The sequence below is a fragment of the Bubalus kerabau genome, chromosome 2 (genome assembly GCF_029407905.1).
Source record: "Bubalus kerabau isolate K-KA32 ecotype Philippines breed swamp buffalo chromosome 2, PCC_UOA_SB_1v2, whole genome shotgun sequence".
NCBI classification, from domain to species: Eukaryota; Metazoa; Chordata; class Mammalia; order Artiodactyla; family Bovidae; genus Bubalus; species Bubalus kerabau.
Window position 1 is genome coordinate 29,437,247 of NC_073625.1, and position 19,597 is coordinate 29,456,843.

The 19,597-nt window shown below is 44.0% G+C and overlaps 1 long non-coding RNA gene across 1 annotated transcript in view; it reads right to left on the bottom strand.

Moving 5' to 3' along the window:
* Positions 1-8,142: 8,142 nt before the first annotated feature.
* Positions 8,143-19,597, bottom strand: part of LOC129643162 (uncharacterized) — an 89,231-nt gene continuing 77,776 nt past the window's right edge. Inside the window, exon 3 of the long non-coding RNA XR_008710126.1 lies at positions 8,143-8,340. This is a non-coding gene — a long non-coding RNA (uncharacterized LOC129643162). The remainder of the gene's footprint in view (positions 8,341-19,597) is intronic.

Consider the following 19,597-nt stretch of genomic DNA (forward strand, 5'->3'; position numbering starts at 1 on the left):
TTTCTGACCTGCATACAGATTTCTCAAGAGGCAGATCAGGTGGTCTGGTATTCCCATCTCTTGAAGAATTTTCCACAGTTTGTTGTGATCCACACAGTCAAAGGCTTTGGTGTAGTCAACAAAGCAGAAGTAGATGTTTTTCTGGAACTCTCTCGCTTTTTCTATGATCCAACAAATGTTAGCAATCTAACCTCTGGTCTCTCTGCCTTTTCTAAATCCAGCTTGAACATCTGGAAGTTCTCGGTTCACGTACTACTGAAGCCTGACTTGGAGGAAATGGCAACCCGTTCCAGTACTCTTGCCTGGAAAATCCCATGGACCAAGGAGTCTGGTAGGCTACAGTCCATGGGGTCGCAAAGAGTCGGACACGACTGAGCGACTTCACTTCACTTCACTTGCTAGTGTGTGAGGTGAGTGCAATTGTGTAGTAGTTTGAACATTCTTTGGCAATTGCCTTTCTTTGGGATTGAAATGAAAACTGACCTTTTCCAGTAATGTGACCGCTGCTGAGTTTTCCAAATTTGCTGGCATACTGAGGGCAGCATCATCATTTAGGACTTGACCTAGCTCAGCTGGAATTCCATCACCTCCACTAGCTTTGTTTGTAGTGATGCTTCCTAAGGCCCCTTGACTTTGGACTCCAGGATATCTGACTCTAGGTGAGTGATCATACCATAATGGTTATATGGGTCATTAAGATCTTTTTTGTATAGTTCATCTGTGTATTCTTGCCACTTTTCTTAATATCTTCTGCTTCTGTTAGGTCCATACCATTTCTATCTTTTATTATGCCCATCTTTGCATAGTAAAGGACAGAGACAATCTTAAAGGGCCATATAAGTCTGTATACTTGGAGGAGAGACACTTTATCCTTTAAATACAGGAAAGGGTGATGGGAATGTTTTTTAAAGTTTGTGTAAAATATGAGTCAACCAAGGGACCTTGAATTAAGAGAGATTGCTGCTGCTGCTGCTGCTATGTCGCTTCAGTTGTGTCCGACTCTGTGTGACCCCATAGACGGAAACCCACCAGGCTCCCCTGTCCCTGGGATTCTCCAGGCAAGACCACTGGAGTGGGTTGCCATAAGGCCCAGCAAAAGGCAGAGACCTCTTTAATAGGTTATTGGTAATTTTGTAACTTGAACAGAAGCTCTTGAGGAATGCATTAATTTTCTCAATTTAACCTGTTAGGAGGGACCTCTTGGAGGCTGTAAATTCTGCTCAGTACCTTTTACAGGAGACCAGCGGTATTTGTTTTGAGAAGTGAAATGTGTGCTTTGGTCGTGATCAGTCATGTCTGGAACTCTGAGGCGTGTTACTCTTTGTGCTGAGTCACCGCAAGATATTTTAAGGCAAAGGGTGCTATGACCGTGGAAATTTAGGCAAGGCATAATTATTTTTTTCTCTTTTATATTTGATTGGTTCCCTGAGATTAAAAAGGCCACCATTCTTAAATTTACCACATCCCAGATATTGGCCAACAATTATGACTTGAGCTCCCATACTGATTAAGTCCACGAAGCTTTGTTCAATCGGTATATTTTAGCAAATATTTAAGTTAATTTAGAACCTATGCAGCAGAGGCACAAGAGTCAACCAGCATCAATTTATTTTTTTGTTATACACATTTTCAAAGTAAATTTTGGATTGCCAATGGGTCAAATTATGGCCCTTTGTTTGAAATTTATATAGTTAAGTAATATATAGAATTTATATAATGAAGTACATACATAAACATTTCATTCCTCTGTATTGTTTCCAGTGAGGTTGCTCCTAGCTGCTTAAAGCCTCAGTTCTTATTTTCTATCTCTGTCTGATAATCCACTGGAGAACCTTCCAAATGAATGCAGGGAAAGCAGGGGAAGGGCTAGGACCTACCTAGCAGGCTGCTGTCTGTCTTTCCCAGGGTTCCCAGGCCACCTCCCAGCGGCTGGGGTGTGCACTTTGAGGCTATGGCAGGCAGCCTGACCTTGGACAGCATAGTTAGCCCCCTTGTCCTGAGTATCAGCCCGTCTGCATGTTGATACTGGCAGCACTTACTGAAGTCTGAGCACAGTGGCTCAGGGTTTTTTGCCTTATTCAAGCAATCGGGTAACTCAGGTAGGCATTCTGGAGAGGGGGAGTCCTGTATGGGAGTAAGATGTTGGTGTTCTTATGCCAAGAGCCCCCTTTGGATTAAACATTGGGCTACTGGTCCCCGGGATGATAACAATCCCCCTAGAGTGTGGGGAGCATATTGGTTGGAGAGAGATAAGGCCCATAGTGGGATGAGGACAGGCGGGGGCCAGAGCTCATCTAAGCAACATCAACATCGAGACTGGGGTGCTGACTCTCTGCCCTGGGGGGGAGCCACCCAACACCTTCCTCCACAGGGTACCCAGGAAACACAGGGAAGAACAAGGGTTCTGCTCCAAATAATAATAAACACCGAGATGTTATGGGCCCTGGAACGAGTCTCTGCCAAACACAGGCTGTGACCCGAAACCCAGGAGCATGCCCAGCATGCCCTATGATGGGCCCACCTGGGGTAGTATCTAGAAGCCCGATTTAGCTAGTGAGGACTACGCATTTTGGATGTTCCCCGATCTGGGACATTAGCGTAAGGAGGGATGTGGCAAGTTCATCAGAGGCACAGATTTCATCTTAAGTGGCTCTCACGGGGGCTTGGAACCAATCAGGAAGACAAGCGCAGTCCCGTTCACAGAGCTGCTCGAGTCCATGCACAGCATTCTGCTCACAGAATAAAATCACCTGTTTTATAAGATTTAAAGATTCTTTTGATGGTGAAGCAGGACACAGTAGCATTCAGTCGAAAGGCAGCTCCAAACCAGAGAAGGCTGCCAGGCAGGCCCACGCAGGGCGTTGCAGTTTGCACCATCGTAGTAGTAAGCTGGGCTGTGGGGAGCTTAGCTAGTTTTGGTGGCTTTCTGTGGATAGACTAATTTGAATAATTTCAGCAGAATCTGGGGCCGAGGGGCTGTCCCTACCGGTCTGGTACCGAATTTGAGGGCAACTGGGGTAATTGTATACTGGCCTTTGTGAGAAAGTCCTGTAAGGAAAGTGGTTGTGGTGTGGACTTAATTGCTCAAGCTGTGGGGTGTGGATTAACTGCTCAAGGACAATTTACCAGCTTCAAGCCAGGACCTCAAAACAGTCAAGACAAGGTTCAGTCAGTTCAGTTCAGTCGTTCAGTCGTGTCCGACTCTTTGCGATGCCATGGACTGCAGCACACACCAAGCACACACCAGGCCTCCCTGTCCATCACCAACTCCTGGAGTTTACTCAAACTCATGTCCATTGAGTCGGTGATGCCATCCAGCCATCTCATCCTCTGTCGTCCCCTTCTCCTCCTGCCCTCAATCTTTCCCAGCGTCAGGGTCTTTTCAAATGAGTCAGTTTTTCGCATCAGGTGACCTTTAAGTATTGGAGTTTCAGCTTCAACATCATTCCTTCCAATGAATATTCAGGACTGATTTCCTTTAGGATGGACTGGTTGGATCTCCTTGCAGTCCAAGGGACTCTCAAGAGTCTTCTCCAACACCACAGTTCAAAAGCATCAATTCTTTGGTGCTCAGCCTTCTTTGTGGTCCAACTCTCACATCCATACATGACTACTGGAAATGCTGTCTAGGTTGGTCATAACTTTTCTTCCAAGGAGCAAGCATCTTTTAATTTCATGGCTGCAGTCACCATCTACAGTGATTTTGAAGCCCCCCCCCCCCCCACCAAAATAAAGTCTGTCACCGTTTCCATTGTTTCCCCATCTATTTGCCATGAAGTGATGGGGCCAGATGCCATGATCTTAGTTTTCTGAATGTTGAGCTTTAAGCCAATTTTTTCACTCTCTTCTTTCACTTTCATCAAGAGGCTCTTTAGTTCTTCTTTGCTTTCTGTCATAAGGGTGGTGTCATCTGCATATCTGAGGTTATTGATATGTCTCCTGGCAATCTTGATTCCAGCTTGTGCTTCATCCAGCCCAGTGTTTCTCATGATGTACTCTGCATATAAGGTAAATAAGCAGGGTGACAATATACAGCCCTGACATACTCCTTTCTCGATTTGGAACCAGTCTGCTGTTCCATGTCCAGTTCTAACTGTTGCTTCCTGGCCTGCATACAGGTTTCTCAAGAGGAAGGTCAGGTGGTCTTGTATTCCCAACTCTTGAAGAATTTTCCACAGTTTGTTGTGATCCACATAGTCAAAGGCTTTGGCATAGTCAAGAAAGCAGAAATAGATGTTTTTCTGGAACTCTTTTGCTTATTCAATAATCCACCAGATGTTGGCAATTTGATCTCTGAAATCTCTGCCTTTTCTAAATCCAGCTTGAACATCTATACGTTCTCAGTTCATGTACTGTTGAAGCTTGGCTTGGAGAATTTTAAGCATTACTTTACTAGACAATGTTAGAAAACACAAAACAAACCAAAATTATATGAGATCAACAAACTAGGAACAGAGGAAACTTCCTCAACAAAATAAGAGCTATTATGAAAACCCCACAACTAATATCATACTCAGTGATGAAAGACTAAAAGCCTTTCCCCTAATATCTGGAACAAGACAAGGATGCTTGCTTTTGCCACTTTGATTCAACATAGTATTGGAAGTTCCCAGGAGGAAAAGTAGGTAAGAAAAATAAAGAAAAGACACTCAAGTTAGGAAGAAAGAAGTGAAATGACCTCTGAACAGGTATGACATGATCTTATATATAGAAAACTCCAAGGATCACACACACACAGTATCACACACACACATACACACACACACATACACACACACACAGACTAATAGAACCAATAAATTCAGCAGAGTTGCAGGATACAATGTCAACACACAAAAATCAGCTGTGTTTCTATGCACTAACAATAAGTAAATCTGAAAAGAAATGAACAGAACAATTTCATGGGAATTCCCTGGCAGTCCAGTTGTTAGGACTCCTCACTTTTACTGTCGAGAGCAGGGGTTCAGGCCCTGGTTGCGGAACTAAAATTCCTGGAGCCACATGGCCAAAAAGAGAACAAAAGAAGGAAGAAAACAGTGTCATTCACAGTAGCATCAACAAGTTGGTATCTTACCACATGTGATTTCTAAATATGATTCCCAATTACTGAGAAAGGCAAATACTGTGATTTTGGAGCTTATCAAGCCCAAGTTCAAATCATAACTCAGTCACTTACTAGCTTTATGATCTTTGGCAGTTTTCCTCATCTAAGCATGAATTTCCTTCTCAGTCAATTGGGGACAGTGTAACCAATTAACAGAATTACTGTGAAGATTAGGGATGATTCAACTCAATGTTTGGCATATAGAGTGTACTCAATAAATTATAGCTATTGATTGTTTTTTTCTACTAACATCAATCAAGTAATTCTTATAAGAAAGCTAGATAGGCAGTACCTCTGAGTTCTGAACACTCAAAACAAACAAGCTAATTGTGTACAACAGCTTGTGAGCACATAAACGGCATTTCAGCAGATTAACAATTTTGAATTTCTTGAGGAGTACCCATAGATAGTCTAGGAAAACAGGACCTGATTTTATCTGTCAAATCACCACCTGGGGGCATTCAGATACTGTTACAGCCAGGTGCCCACATGTCGCAGGGCACACCACCAGCACATCAAAGGGGAGACTGGTTAAGGAGATGTCATTGACAAGGACCTGAAGATATTAGGAGACTTAAAAGTGTATGTTTTAAAAATAAGAATATGCCATTAACATTGGTAGTTATTGTTCTATCTTCATCCAAAATGTTATACAAATCTTCAAATTATATTCCTGCCAAACAGATCTTGAGAGTTCCTTCTTTCATATAGTTTCAAGGATACTTAAACTTCGACAGTTTGATAAATGAAAAATAGCATCTTTGGTGTGTGTGTGTACACTCAGTCATGTTCAACTCTTTGCAACCCCATGGACTGCAGCCTGCCAGGCTCCTCTGTCCATGGGATTTCCCAGTGAAGAATTTTGGACTGGGTTGCCATTTCCTCCTGCAGGGGATTTTCTTGGCCCCAAGGATCAAACCTGTGTATCCTGTATTGCAGGCAGATTCTTTACCACTAAGCCATCAGGAAATTTTATTTTTTTAATTTATTCATTCATTTACTTATTTAAAAATTAATTTTTGTTGGAATATGGTTGATTCACAGCATTGTGTTAGTTTCTGCTGTACAGCAAAGTGAATCAATTATACATTTACATATAGCTACTCTTTTTCTTAGATTCTATTCCCATATGGGTCATTACAGAGTATTGAGTAGAGTTCCTTTACTGTACAATAGGTCTTATTAGTCATTTTACTTCTAGTAGTGTGTATATATCAATCTCAATCTCCCAATTTTCCCTCCCCCTCTTTTTGGCCCTTGGTAACTGAGCGAAGCTGAGAATTTTTTCATCTTTATTTGTTTTTCACTAACATTTCTGATTATGTTACTTTCTGGGTTTTCTACTGTTTTGTAATTTTCTTTAGTATTTATAAGAAGTTTTTTAATACTAAGAAAATGAAACTTTTTATTATATACCCTGTCATTTTCCCTGGTTTGTTAATTGCCTTTTAATTTTTTTGGCCACACTGCTTATGGGATTGTAGTTCTCCCACTAAAGATCGACCCTGGGCCCCCTGCAGTGGAAGCATGGAGTCTTAACCACTGAACCACCAGGGAAGTCCCTGTCTTTAAATTTTTTTCAGGGTTGTTTTAGGCCATGAAAATGTTTAGTGTAATCATATTTATCCATCTGCTCACAGCATCTGAATTTTGTTTCTTGCTTAGAAAAGTTTTTCAACTCTATGCTCTTCCATTTCATTCTGGGAGTTTAACTCCTCAATATATTCTCCAGAATGATTAAAACATTATGATTAAAACAAACTTTCACTGCGCTAATACAGGATTGGTCCATAACATTTGCTAACTCAATAAACAGAATACTTGCAGGGGAGTTAAAATGAGGTAGGTATATATTTACCATTTTAGAAAGGTTTTCAATTTATGTTGTTAACTGATACAGCCAAACTGCAAAACAATATATGGTATACTCCATTTCTATAAAAAGAGAAAAAAGCACCTATATCTCTAAAGAATATTCTTTTATAGTCTTAGAAAAGCTCTAGAAAATTATGTAAGACAGTGTGAATAGTAGTTACTCCCAGAGAAGGGAGAACCCTAGGTATATGTGTGAAGGAAAAAGGATTTAATTTTCATAGTAAACACTTGCACGTTGTTTAAACTTTTATCATGCCCATACTCTGTTCTTATTAACATAATAAAGAATGAATGATAATAATTCATATAAAATAAAGAAAGATAATAAAAAGAATGAATGAATGAATCATAATAAAAAGAATGAACACTGAGATGTACAGGCTCTGAAGATACGGCAGTGGCAGCAGATAAGAGCAGATTTAAAGTAGATTGAGCAATTGGATAGCAAAACCTCAAACCCATGGACTGCATCATAAGCAAAACTAGTTGGCAAAGTATCAGAGGGTAAGTATAAGCTATCAACAGCATCATAGCAGCATCCACACAGAAGAAATTAGAGGCATATGGCATTTGGCAAATCTAAGTAAACGTTCAGCTTTTGGATGTGGAAGTTTACATTTAGCCAGATCTCTAAAATTCCCCCTCATATAAACCCAGGAATGTTAAAGAAACAAATCTCTTTTTGTTTTCTTGCTGACTTGAATATACCAATGTCCTTATCCTTAAAATATGAAAAAAAAAACCCAACTATAAAGTTCTAAAAGAGGAAGATGAGATCTTTTAACATTTCGCTGCCATCAAGCTTGACCACTTTAGCAATAAACACACTTTAGTACTAAACCAAACTATTCTAAGATGCTTTGAAGACCTAAAATATGTTACTTTGGTCCAACACACCTTTACATCCATTCACAGAGGACATTTTTGTTCCAAACTTGGGAAGTTTAATGACCCGGCATCATGGAATGATTGGTCCTTGTACAGAAAACAAAATTCTCTCAACAGGAACATAATTAACTGAAGATAGTTTAAAGAGTGCTCATGAACCAATCAAATGCAATTTGAGAGAACATTTCTCCCATCTTTTTTGGTTTATGTCTTTGGAAAGTTCCTGATGAGGCCTAGCAAAAGGCACAGGACTTTGAGGAACTGGCTAATCTGCTAAGCAAGGAGAGAATTTGACCATCCTCCTTTTTGTGTTGAGACTGCAGAACCACCTTTGCTTCATTAAGTTAATGAGCCAAGGTTTCTGGAGAAGCCATTCATTTGCAACGAACCTGCTTCTCACATGATCGACGTGTCGATAATGTCGGTGCCTGGTACCACCAGCTCCTCAGGTGGGGGGACCTGCTCCTTGGCATCTGGAAATGAGATACACAGTTATGAAAATCCTCTTCCTTTGCCTCACAGTTTGGGTGCGGTCCAAGTTTAGAGTGATCATTTTAGTTATGCTGCACTTTTGCAACATCAGATGATCACTTCTGGGTATCATTTTAAACTAGTCTAATGAAAATGATGGACAGGGAGGCCTGGCGTGCTGCAGTCCATGGGGTCACAGAGAGTCGGACACGACGGGGTGACTGAATTGAACTGAACTGAATGAAAATGACAGGAAACAGATTGAAGAAATAGGAAACAGATAGGAAGTTGAACTTTTACACCTATAGTCATGAATTTAAAGCATTTCTGACAGAAAGAGGCACAGCAGGGAAAACCAGAGCTTTGTAATCAGAAAGATTGACATTCGCATCACAGTTCTGTCAGTTAATGACTATGAATGACCTTCAGTGGCCTTAACTTCTACATCTGAATAACAGCTTTAGTGATACCCACCTTAGAGGACTATTGTGAGGATTAAATGAAATAGTGTATGCACATGTCCGGCATATAGTAAATATTCAATGAATGGTCATTACTATTATTAGTATCTTTCAGTGGTAATTTTAGTTTCCTATTTAATACTTTTTAGCAATTACAATTAAATAGCCCTAAGACTTTGTTTTACTTAATGTGTTCTTTTTTTAAATCAGATATGGTTATACAAGTATGATATGCTCTCTTCTTTCCTTCTAGAATACACATAAGTCTCCATAGTGTATGAGTATCTGCTGATGCTCAAGTTAACCTGTAAGGTTATATTCTAGGCTACGCTTGTTCTCATTGTATTGGCAGCTAGGGTCATGTCTCACATCTGAACTTCCAAGTCAGTAGGGGGATCACAATCACTGTCTCACCTTAGGTTTGGGGATTTCCTTGGCTATAATGGAAAAAATTCAACTGGTGCTTTGAATGCCTGATCTTCTGCTTCAGAGCACTTCTCAGGGTTTTTCAACAGAAGAGGCTCATCTTGCCTGGTCCCTCATTCAACTTCCGGTTCTGTGGTTGGGTAACACTGCTGTTCCTCTCGGAGAAGGCAATGGCATCCCACTCCAGTACTCTTGCCTGGAAAATCCCATGGACGGAGGAGCCTGGAAGGCTGCAGTCCATGGGGTCGCTGAGGGTCGGACACGACTGAGCGACTTCACTTTCACTTTTCACTTTCATGCATTGGAGAAGGAAATGGCAACCCACTCCAGTGTCCTTGCCTGGAGAATCCCAGGGACGGGGGAGCCTGGTGGGCTGCTGTCTATGGGGTCACACAGAGTCGGACACGACTGAAGTGACTTAGCTGTTCCTCTGGGTTGTGAGAGGTGTCAGGGAGCATGTCATTTCAACATACAACGCTAGATGGAGCAAAGAGATCAGTTTTTGTTTGTTTGTTTGTTTTGTTTTAATGTGAAAATTCTAAATGCTGGCAAAATTAAATTTCATTTTAAAATTCAGTGACCAGATAGGCTACCCAGAGATTAGAGTCATTAGATACTTGAGTTTGCTCTTTGTTCCTTCCTTTCTTCTCTCTTTACTCATTCTCCTTGTTTGGACCTGCAGCAGCCTTGAGATTTGGGTTCCGTGGCAGTGGTAGAAAAAGCAGAGGGTTTTCCTGCTGATTGTCCAGGAGTAAGCGTAAGAGGTACAGGGACAGTTTTCCTATGTCCGTGGAAACTCAGGAGACCGATGTCCACGTCTGCTTTACATGCGTATGTTTTGCTGCCTGTCAGAACTAAGTCTGTAGGGCTGCTAAGTTGTGCCTATGGCCCACCCCTTTCTTCAGCATCCTTCCCCTCCCCCTCACTGGGTCCAGCTCAACAGTGAGCTGCTGTCTGGATCACAGGAGTCGCTCCCTCCCATTCCCCCCCACCCCCAGCCTTCACTGTACATCACTCCCTGTTTTCTACAGCTTCATCTCTCTTATCTACATCCCTGCCTGGAAGAGCCCAACTTTTCATCAGTCCCCTCCCGTGTGTAACAGATGAACTGAATCAGACTGTATAATTCTGCTGTCACTTCCCCAATTTAAAGAGCTCATAATTCTTGGTCGAGATCAGTTTTATCCCTTTGTTGTTCTTCCCTTCTGTTTCCTGTGTTTCATCTTGCATACAGCCTTCTACAACGTTTATTCTAAGTAAGCCCTGGTTCAGTAGATGAAGGGATGGCTAAGTGGATGAAAGGCTAGTTCCCTTAACCTCGTCCATCTCTAACACTGACTTTCCTGTTTTCTCCCACCAGACCTCCTACCTCCCCTTCTACTTACTTGTCCTGATCGTTTAACTGTCCTTTGCCGGTGACTGAATGCAGGGCCCTCACTCAGATTCCTCCCTTTCAAGTCAGTTCATTCGTGTAATCTTTCCTGTGCTCTCCTATTGCTTCCCTGCTGTGTCATTTTAATTGCTGCTGTTTAGGTATTTTGTTTTCCACATTTGTCTCTGGCTTACGTGCATTAGGTCTCTGCTCATTAAAATGGATTAACTGAGATATTTATTGAAGTGGCAGACTTGGACTCAGCTTGCAAATGAAATCGGAATCTGACTATAAGATTGTAAAAATAAAACTGAGCTGGTAAGTTGGATCATTGGGGAGTATCAGGTAAACATAAAAAACAAGTTAGCTTTAATTCTTCAGAAGACAGTCCGCAGGTCAACAGTCTTAGAAGCAAATAAAAATGACAGACCTGGGCCTGCTGCTCACCTCCATCTGGGCAATTCTCAGCCTTTACCAACAGATAACTGGTGTTCTGCCAATTATTTCTCTACTGTTTCTCATTATTTATATTAAATGCTGGGAGCAAAGTTTCTCCCAAGATGCACAGTCCATTTAAAGAGCCATGGAGTATGTACAAAACTTTCCTGGTGACTCAGACGGTAAAGAATCTGCCTGCAATGCACAAGACCCGGGTTCAATTTCTGGGTCAGAAAGATCCCCTGGAGAAGAGAATGGCAACCCTCTTGCCTGGAGAATCCCAGGGACAGAGGAGCCCGGCGGGCTACAACCAGCAGGGTCGCAAAGAGTTGGCTATGACTAAGTGACTAACACTACTTTTCATGTACAAAAGCACATTTACTTCTTTATATTTAAAACTAAGAATGGCTGGGATTTTGATAGGTAATTATATATTTAAGAAGTATTTATCAAAAAGTTAATATGTGTAAAAATAATGTTTTTTTTCCACACTATAAAGTGTTTCATAACAATTTAATACTACTTGTAATAAGATGAATGGGATAGAAAAATCATCTATGCCTTGGCTTGCTGATGTCATGTCCAAGCAGGAGAGACTGAATCTGGGCCTGGAAATTAATCTCAGCACCGATCCCAGCTGAAAATAACTCAGGATGTTTGTTAAACTGACTTGGGCTTGAGTGGAGTTCAGATGGATGAAAACTCTGCCTCTCTGTGGGCGATTATAGGTTAGAGAGAAATTGATGTGCCCAATTTCCATTTCTTTAAAAAAAAAAACAGCCTTCTGACTCAGTACCTTGTAGTAAAAAGAAAGGACTTGGTCATCAAGATGACTTTAGGTGTCATTTCTCCGTTTCCTTTTGCCTCCCGCAGGACTATTCATCAACAAAGTAGACACACTAACTGCTGGCTAACTTGAACTGAGTGGGCAGCAAAACTGTCCACACTGCACTCGGGTGGGTAAAGAAAACGTAGCTTCTCAATTTCTCTATAACCGATCACATCCCAGTTAGGAGTTTTGATCTGCTGGGGCTGGTGATGAAGACGAGGTAGGATGGTGAATCCAGATTTAGTTCAACCTGATTTTTTAATTTAAAATCCCCCTTCATTAGATGCTCAGGTGGCCTCTCTCAGCTTCTTCCCACCCTCTCCCAACACCAAGGGAACAGACACAACGGTTCGCTCTCCCCCATCAAAAACTCCCCGCATTCACCACATCCTCCTAGCACGGCAGGTAGGGTCTCCTGACCAGCCTTGCTCCCCACAAGGTCTCTTCTCTACCATCAGGGCAGAAGCTCTGGGATCCCAGCACCTTTATAACGCTTAAGAGATGCACAAAATTCTTTCTCTTTTCCCCTCTCTCTACATCTCTCTCCAGCTCCGTGTCTCTCTCACTCCCTCCGGCTCACTCTTTTTTCTTTCTCATCCTCTTCTCTCCAAAGTCCAGCCTTTGGTCTCTCTCTTGCATACTGCACACAGCAACACGATTCCAATTCCATTGTTGCCGCAAGCAGGACTCCACCTTTTCCCAAAGCACTGAAACAAACTTCCTCAAGGCTGGGATGGCTGGCCATTGAGATTTACCCGAAATGGAAATCATGTTTGAAAGGAATTAGGTCAGAAAATACATTTCAAAAACCGTTGTGCTTATTACGAACCATCCCTCATATAAAGGGAGATAAGGAACTTTCTTTTCATGAATATTGCCATGTTTCATATGGGGGAAAAAAATGAGTCCATCAGGTTGTTAAATGGGCCAAATGACATATTTTTGGCGGGAGAGGAAGATCATGAAGGAAGAATTCCCATTGGAAAAAGAGAACTAACGCAGAAAGCTGATCGTTATCCAGAAGTTTGGAGCCCCTCTGATTAGCCAGCTGCACATCTGTTTGCTTGCTCATGGCTGACTCTCCTTTGAAATATGGAAGTTGGGGGCAGAGTCATCACTTGAAAGGAGCATGTCTCCGGGCCAGATTTCTTGGAGGCTGCAGAACTTTTCCTTGTGCCCATGAGCACTGGATGGAGCAAAGCAGGAGTCTTGCTTATTCTCCATCAGCAGCCAGAGGAGAGAGCCAGGGCCAGAGGCCCTGCTCTGAGCCCTCCCGTGGGGGCTGGGAGACCACCTCACTGTGACCTTGGGACTGACCTTGACTTCTGTCCCTTCCTGGTGAAAGAAAAGACAAGTGGGGCCCCCGAAGCTAAGCGCTGAGAGATACCAACAGGACCAGGAAGCTGAACGCACAGGCAGTGCCCTAAATTCTTCTCATACTAAAACCCAGATAAGTTCCCCCTGTGCTCTGAAACTCACATACCTTCTTTTCTTATTAATCTCCCTTTCTGGCTATTATTCAAGGACTGCGAATGAATCCCTTCTCAGGCTCTTAGGCTCTTTAAGCTGTAGAAAGAGAATGAAAAAAATGCACCCTAAGACCTAGGATTTCTTTTTCTTCCTTTTGTGTTGCCAGCAATCCCTCTGAAAGGCGAGCTGGCACGGGTTCCAGGAATTTGTGTAAATGCCGGATAGAGATCTACTGCCGTTTCTGCAGGCAGCCAGGCGTTTCCAAAAATGGTGTGAGCTGCTGGCCTGCACTTTTAGGGCAGTGACCGGCCAGGGACCCATGGCGCTCTCCCACCTGCACAGAGGGCCGATGCATTTCTAATCTGGGCTTTCTACTACTCGAGGGGACAGGGTGTCCCATACGTTGTAGTCACTCTAGGAGCAAAATTGCTGCATTTACAGCCAAGTGATGAAGGCACACATGTCATCTCTGTCTCCTTGCTGTGCTTTCTTCCTGGGGAATCTCAGAAAGCAGGATGGAAATGCTGTGCCTGCAACTAGAAGTATTTTTCCATGGAAAGGGCCATCATTTGCTTTTGTTTAATTCTCAAAGGGTCTGCTGACTTTTCTCCAATATTTCCTGAGGGCCAGCTGTATGCTGGGCACTGTGGTTTATGGTGAGCATACAGCTGAGGACAGGGGGGACAGTGTCCCTGCATGAGTGCGTGTGTGCATGCTAAGCCTCTTCAGTCGTGTCCGACTCTTTGAGACCCCATGGGCTATAGCTCGCCAGGTTCCTCTGTCCATGGGATTCTCCAGGCAAGAATACAGGAGTGGGTTGCCATGTCCTCCTCCAGGGGATCTTCTCAACCCAGGGATTGAATCCAAGTCTCATACGTCTCCTGTGCTGGCAGGCAGGTTCTTTACCACTAGCAAGTGGAACTTACAAATGAATGAGGTAGGAGGACACATTGAGCAAATAAAACTCAACAAACAACCACATGTATTTTATTTTGTTCTGAGGGCCCTGGCACTAGAAGGAAATCAATAGGGTAATGGACACGCATCTAGTCTGGTGGTAGGAGCAGTAAATGTTATGGATTGGCTTTTACGACTCCTATTCCAACCCACTTACAGAATCCCTTCCTGAAGTCTAGCTACAATGCTACGTTGAACTGCAGCAGCAGAAAAGCCAAAAAATAAAAAATTCAAAAGGCACTCCCCAGGCTCCCTTGTAGCGAAGGGCTGACTGTGGCCCCAAGGAGGCGATGAGCAGTGCCATGCAGTGAAGGGCTGCACTCAGTTGCCAGTCCGTGAGATTCATCCAGATTGCTCGCCCAGAAACTGTCTCCTGATCTCCACGTTGTACATGCCGAGTGGCCGCTGGCAGCAGCGACACTGACAAGGGACACATTGGTGCTGTGTCGCCCCCCCCAGCTGCTGCCCCTGACCACAAAGCTCCCGGCAGCCTTGGCTCAAGGGCAATCCTTGCCTCTCTCCCCATGGTAACTACCCTAGGTGGTGCAGTAAGGAATCCACCTGCCAGTGCAGCAGACTTCCAGAGACTCAGGTTTGATCCCCGGGCCGGGAAGATCCCTTAGAGGAGGAAACGGCAACCCACTCCAGTACTCTTGCCTGGAGAAGCCCATGGACAGAGGAGCCTGGCGGGCTACAGTCCATGGGGTCGCAAAGAGTCAGGCATGACTGAGCACGAGCACAAGAACTACATCGAGATAATGGCCCCGAGGTGATTCCTTTCTTTTTTTAAATTAAGTTATAAAGCAAACTTCGGGAGATGGTGAGGGACAGGGAGGCCTGGAGTGCTGCAGTCCACGGGGTGGCAAAGAGTAGGACATGACTGGGCGACTGAACAACAATAACAACACAATATCATATTAGTTTCAGGTTTACAATATAGTGATTTGATAATTTTATAACATTATGAAGTGATCACTACAATGATTCTAGGTACCATCTGTCACCATGCAAGGCTGTTCCAATGTTCTAGACTATATTCCCTGTGCTGTCGTGACATCCTCATGACTTCATTATTTTAGAGCTGGAAGTTTGTACCTGTTAATCCCCTGCACTTATTTTGTCCATCCTCCTCACCTATACCCTCCCCTCTGGCAGCTACCCATTTGTTCTCTATATCTATGGGTCTGCTTCTGTTTCGTTTTGTGTGTTTGTATTTCTGATCCCACATGTAAGTGAAATCATATAGCATTTTTTTTTCTCTATCTGACTTAGTTCACTTAGCGTAACACCCTCTGAGTCCGTTCACGTGGCTGCAAATGGCAAGGTTTACAACTCAGTGTCAAAACAAACAAACAAACAAAAAACAACCAAAAAATAGGCAGACAACCTGAACAGACATTTTTCCAAAGACGAGATAAAGATGGCCGACAGGTGCGTGAGAAGGTGCTCAGTTATCACTGATCATCAGGGAGATGCAAATGAAAATCACAATGAGATACCACCTCAGACCTGTCAGAATGGCTATCATCAAAAAGATAATAACAAGGGCTTCCCAGGTGGCTCAGTGGTAAAGAATTCACCTGCCAATGCAGGAGACATGGGTCCAATCCCTGATTTGGGAAGATCCCACGTGCGGTGGAACAGCTAAGTCCGCGTGCCACAACAATGGAGCCTGCGCTCTAGAGCCCGGGGGCGCATCTACTGAAGCCCGTGGGCCTAGAGCCTGTGCTTTGCAATGAAAGAAGCCATCACTGTGAGAGGCCAGCGCACCGCAACTGGAGCAAGCCCGAGCCCAGCAAAAGACCCAGCACAGCCAAAAATAAAGAAAGATACTAACAAGCGTTGGTGAGGACGCACATAAAAGGGAACACTTGTGCGCTGTTGGTAGGAATGGAACCAGCTGCAGTCCCCACAGAAAACAGTATGGAGGTACCTCAAAAAACTAAAACTCAAACTACCACATGATCTGGCAACTCCACTCCTGGGTATTCATCTGAAGAAAACAAAAACCCTAACTGGAAGAGATACACAACCCCCAGTGTTCCCTGCAGCACTATTTACAATAGCGGAGATAAGAACCAACCCAAGAGCTCATCACCAAATGAATGGATAAAGACGATGTGGAGTACTCAGTCAGTTCAGTTCAGTTCAGTCACTCAGTCATGTCCGACTCTGCGACCCCATGAATCACAGCACACCAGGCCTCCCTGTCCATCACCAACTCCCGGAGTTCACTCAAATTCATGTCCATCGAGCCGGTGATGCCATCCAGCCATCTCATCCTCTGTCGTCCCCTTCTCCTCCTGCCCCCAATCCCTCCCAGCATCAGGGTCTTTTCCAATGAGTCAACTCTTCCCATGAGGTGGCCAAAGTACTGGAGTTTCAGCTTTAGCATCATTCCTTCCAATGAACACCCAGGACTGATCTCCTTTAGAATGGACTGGTTGGATCTCCTTGCAGTCCAAGGGACTCTCAAGAGTCTTCTCCAACACCACAGTTCAAAAGCATCAATTCTTCTGTGCTCAGCCTTCTTCACAGTCCAACTCAAACATCCATATATGACCACTGGAAAAACCATAGGCTTGACTAGATGGACCTTTGTTGGCCAAGTAATGTCTCTGCTTTTCAATATGCTATCTAGGTTGGTCATAACTTTTCTTCCAAGGAGTAAGTGTCTTTTAATTTCATGGCTGCAGTCACCATCTTCAGTGATTTTGGAGCCCCCCAAAATAAAGTCTGCCACTGTTTCCACTGTTTCCCCATCTATTTCCCATGAAGTGATGGGACCAGATGCCAAGATCTTCGTTTTCTGAATGTTGAGCTTTAAGCCAACTTTTTCACTCTCCACTTTCACTTTCATCAAGAGGCTTTTTAGTTCCTCTTCACTTTCTGCCATAAGGGTGGTGTCATCTGCATATCTGAGGTTATTGATATTTCTCCTGGCAATCTTGATTCCAGCTTGTGCTTCTTCCAGCCCAGCGTTTCTCATGATGTAATCTGCATATAAGTTAAATAAGCAGAGTGACAATACACAGCCTTGAGATACTCCTTTTCCCATTTGGAACCACTCTGCTGTTCCATGTCCAGTTCCAACTGTTGCTTCCTGACCTGCATATAGGTTTCTCAAGAGGCAGGTCAGGTGGTCTGGTATTATGTGGAATACTGAAGTGAAGTCGCTCAGTCGTGTCCGACTCTTTGTGAGCCCATGGGCCTACCAGGCTCCTCTATCCATGGGATTTTCCAGGCAATAGTACCGGAGTGGATTGCCATTTCCTTCTCCAGTGGATCTTCCCGACCCAGGGATCGAACCCAGGTCTCCCACATTGTAGACAGACACTTTACCGTCTGAGCCACCAGGGAAGTCCTTTAGTGGAATACTACTCAGCCCGAAAAGACCATGGCTTCCTTGTGCCCGGGGCAGGCCCAGCACTTTCTGGCCCTTCCCTAAGAGCAGAGATCTCCCTTTGCTCCTCCCTCCGAAGCGGAGGCTGGGGCCAGGCCCGTTTCCTGCTTCGCCCTGCACCCTTCTCCTGCGCCCACAGAGGAGGGCCGTGCGGAAAAGACACCAGGGCACCTGCTCCCTGCGTCTTTGGCTCCCGGACATTACTAGTCCTCTCACTGGCCTGCCATCGGCCTCTCAGCATCTGTGAAAGTTTTAGCTGTTTTCTCCCACCCGCTTTGGCAGCTCCATCCGCCCCACCCCCCACCCCCGCGCTCTGTCAAAGTGAGTCTTGCCACCCACTTCGCCTCCACGGGCTTGTCAACTTCTCAGAATAGAGTTCACTTGATTGCTTTCTGATGTGCTCAAAAAATGTTTATGATTCTGTAGGTTAGCTGGCCTTTTCTCACTGCTGAAGGCTGCCGCTGGGGGCGGGGGAGGGGGCGGTGACATCTCCTCCAAGCTGTCCACATCCAAGCGGAAGCAGAGGCAGAGATCTCTTTGAGGGGCGGGGGGTGTCTGGAGTGTGATTCTCTCCCTGACCAGAGATCATAGCACCTGCGCTACTAAAAGCTTCCCATGTGAATCGTTCCTTACTTCACGGAGCATTTATGAAGCTTCTGCTATTTGCACATCACCATGTAAAGAGTTGAGGACACAAAGATGAATAAGGCACAGTCTTTGCCCTGCAGTTACTCACAACCCAAGGACAGCAATGGACATAAACAAGCGTGATGAAGCTGAGTGATGAAGCCATAATAGGAGTGGAAGCAGACACAGAGGGAACACTGGCCTGAGGAAACAGGACACAGGGCACCGAGGATGTGTAATTTTCTGAGTTATTTCTGAAATTTTGGGCAAGAGTTTTCCACTCAGAAAGGGTGAAGGGCATTTATGAAGAATTTACACAAAAGTGTTTTATGTAAATAAAAGCATTTAGATAGAAGTATGTCTTCCATTCCTCGTTCACAAATAAGGAACTGGAATTCTGTCTTTTTTTTCTTATTCCAGGGTTAGCCTGGATCAGAATTCTCTTTTTGAGGTCTAGTAGGTCAACCCCATCTTAGCCACAGTCAGCTCTAATAACAGGGAATCTAGTAGAGGGTATTTGATTAAAATCAGTATGTTTTTCTTAAAACAGAAGTTTGAAAACTAATATCTAGGATGTTTTCATTCACACCATCCTTTTCATATTTTATGAAAGGATATTTTCATATCCTTTCATTTTTTTTTTGGAACCTCTAGACTTGTTGTAGCCCAAGTACAGGTGGCGCTCGAGATAAAGGCTACAGGCGGCATCCCCTATAGTTAAGTCTGGTTGACCTAGAACCTGCTCATCTTACAGAAAGGCTGAGTTCACCTGGAGGGCTCAGAGCTGACTGTGGCTAAGATGGCCTTGACCTGCTAGACCTCAAGAAGAGAATTCAGATGCAGGCTAACTCTGAAATAAGAGTCAGAATTTCAGTTCCTTATTCGTGAACGAGGAATGGAAGGCATACTTTTATGTAACCTGTTGTACCCCAAGTACAGGTGGCTCCAGTGATAAAGACCACAGGTGGCATCACCAACTCAATGGACATGAGTTTGAGCAAGCTCCGGGACTTGGTGATGGACAGGGAAGCCTGGCGTGCTGCAGTCCGTGGGGTTGCAAAGAGTCAGACATGACTGAGCTACTCAACTGACTGAACTGAGTGATAAAGAATCCTGCCAATGCAGGAGACGTAAGAGATGCGATATGGGTTTGATCTCTGGGTTGGGAAGATTGCCTGGAAAAGGAAATGGCAACCCACTCCAGTATTCTTGCCTGGAAAATCCCATGGACAGAGGAGATTGGCCAGCTACAGTGCGTGGGGTCGCAAAGAGTCAG